This window comes from Schistocerca gregaria, unplaced genomic scaffold (genome assembly GCF_023897955.1).
Source record: "Schistocerca gregaria isolate iqSchGreg1 unplaced genomic scaffold, iqSchGreg1.2 ptg001011l, whole genome shotgun sequence".
Lineage (NCBI taxonomy): Eukaryota > Metazoa > Arthropoda > Insecta > Orthoptera > Acrididae > Schistocerca > Schistocerca gregaria.
Window position 1 is genome coordinate 1 of NW_026062360.1, and position 2500 is coordinate 2500.

Here is a 2500-nt window from a genome sequence, read left to right on the forward strand (position 1 = left end):
ACACTAGATCGCGTGTTTAATTTTTCCAAGCCCGTTCCCTTGGCAGTGGTTTCGCTAGATAGTAGATAGGGACAGCGGGAATCTCGTTAATCCATTCATGCGCGTCACTAATTAGATGACGAGGCATTTGGCTACCTTAAGAGAGTCATAGTTACTCCCGCCGTTTACCCGCGCTTGCTTGAATTTCTTCACGTTGACATTCAGAGCACTGGGCAGAAATCACATTGCGTCAACACCCGCTAGGGGCCATCGCAATGCTTTGTTTTAATTAGACAGTCGGATTCCCCCAGTCCGTGCCAGTTCTGAGTTGATCGTTGAATGGCGGCCGAAGAGAATCCGCGCACCCCGCGCGCCCCCGGAGGAGCACGCTAAGGCGGACGCGGCCTCGCAGCAAGGAAGATCCGTGGGAGGCCAAGGCACGGGACCGAGCTCGGATCCTGCACGCAGGTTGAAGCACCGGGGCGCGAACGCCGCGCAGGCGCGCGCATCCTGCACCGCCGGCCAGCACGAGGCCAACCAACGGCGAGAGCAGACCACGCCCGCGCTAAACGCCCGCACTTACCGGCACCCCTACGGCACTCACCTCGCCCAGGCCCGGCACGTTAGCGCTGACCCACTTCCCGACCAAGCCCGACACGCCCCGATCCTCAGAGCCAATCCTTATCCCGAAGTTACGGATCCAATTTGCCGACTTCCCTTACCTACATTATTCTATCGACTAGAGGCTCTTCACCTTGGAGACCTGCTGCGGATATGGGTACGAACCGGCGCGACACCTCCACGTGGCCCTCTCCCGGATTTTCAAGGTCCGAGGGGAAGATCGGGACACCGCCGCAACTGCGGTGCTCTTCGCGTTCCAAACCCTATCTCCCTGCTAGAGGATTCCAGGGAACTCGAACGCTCATGCAGAAAAGAAAACTCTTCCCCGATCTCCCGACGGCGTCTCCGGGTCCTTTTGGGTTACCCCGACGAGCATCTCTAAAAGAGGGGCCCGACTTATATCGGTTCCGCTGCCGGGTTCCGGAATAGGAACCGGATTCCCTTTCGCCCAACGGGGGCCAGCACAAAGTGCATCATGCTATGACGGCCCCCATCAACATCGGATTTCTCCTAGGGCTTAGGATCGACTGACTCGTGTGCAACGGCTGTTCACACGAAACCCTTCTCCGCGTCAGCCCTCCAGGGCCTCGCTGGAGTATTTGCTACTACCACCAAGATCTGCACCGACGGCGGCTCCAGGCAGGCTCACGCCCAGACCCTTCTGCGCCCACCGCCGCGACCCTCCTACTCGTCAGGGCTTCGCGGCCGGCCGCGAGGACCGGCCATGACTGCCAGACTGACGGCCGAGTATAGGCACGACGCTTCAGCGCCATCCATTTTCAGGGCTAGTTGCTTCGGCAGGTGAGTTGTTACACACTCCTTAGCGGATTCCGACTTCCATGGCCACCGTCCTGCTGTCTTAAGCAACCAACGCCTTTCATGGTTTCCCATGAGCGTCGATTCGGGCGCCTTAACTCGGCGTTTGGTTCATCCCACAGCGCCAGTTCTGCTTACCAAAAGTGGCCCACTTGGCACTCCGATCCGAGTCGTTTGCTCGCGGCTTCAGCATATCAAGCAAGCCGGAGATCTCACCCATTTAAAGTTTGAGAATAGGTTGAGGTCGTTTCGGCCCCAAGGCCTCTAATCATTCGCTTTACCGGATGAGACTCGTACGAGCACCAGCTATCCTGAGGGAAACTTCGGAGGGAACCAGCTACTAGATGGTTCGATTAGTCTTTCGCCCCTATACCCAGCTCCGACGATCGATTTGCACGTCAGAATCGCTACGGACCTCCATCAGGGTTTCCCCTGACTTCGTCCTGGCCAGGCATAGTTCACCATCTTTCGGGTCCCAACGTGTACGCTCTAGGTGCGCCTCACCTCGCAATGAGGACGAGACGCCCCGGGAGTGCGGAGGCCGCCGCCCCGTGAAGGGCGGGGAAGCCCCATCCTCCCTCGGCCCGCGCAAGGCGAGACCTTCACTTTCATTACGCCTTTAGGTTTCGTACAGCCCAATGACTCGCGCACATGTTAGACTCCTTGGTCCGTGTTTCAAGACGGGTCGTGAAATTGTCCAAAGCTGAAGCGCCGCTGACGGGAGCGATTATTCCGCCCGAGAGCATCCCGAGCCAACAGCGGCGCGGGTCCGGGGCCGGGCCAGGTAGGTCCGTCATCCGGGAAGAACCGCGCGCGCTTGCCGGGAGCCCGAGCGCCCAAAGGGGCGAATCGACTCCTCCAGATATACCGCCGAGCAGCCAGCCAGGACACCGGGGCTCTGCCCAACAGACGCGAACCGAGGCCCGCGGAAGGACAGGCTGCGCACCCGGGCCGTAGGCCGGCACCCAGCGGGTCGCGACGTCCTACTAGGGGAGAAGTGCGGCCCACCGCACACCGGAACGGCCCCACCCCGCGGCGAGTGGAAAGGCAACCGGACACGACCCCGCCGCGGATTGCTCCGCGC

General features: G+C 60.4%; 1 pseudogene; it reads right to left on the minus strand.

Annotated features, from left to right (window-relative positions):
* Nucleotides 1-2: 2 nt before the first annotated feature.
* LOC126327035 (large subunit ribosomal RNA) overlaps nt 3-2500 on the minus strand; it is a 3021-nt pseudogene continuing 523 nt past the window's right edge.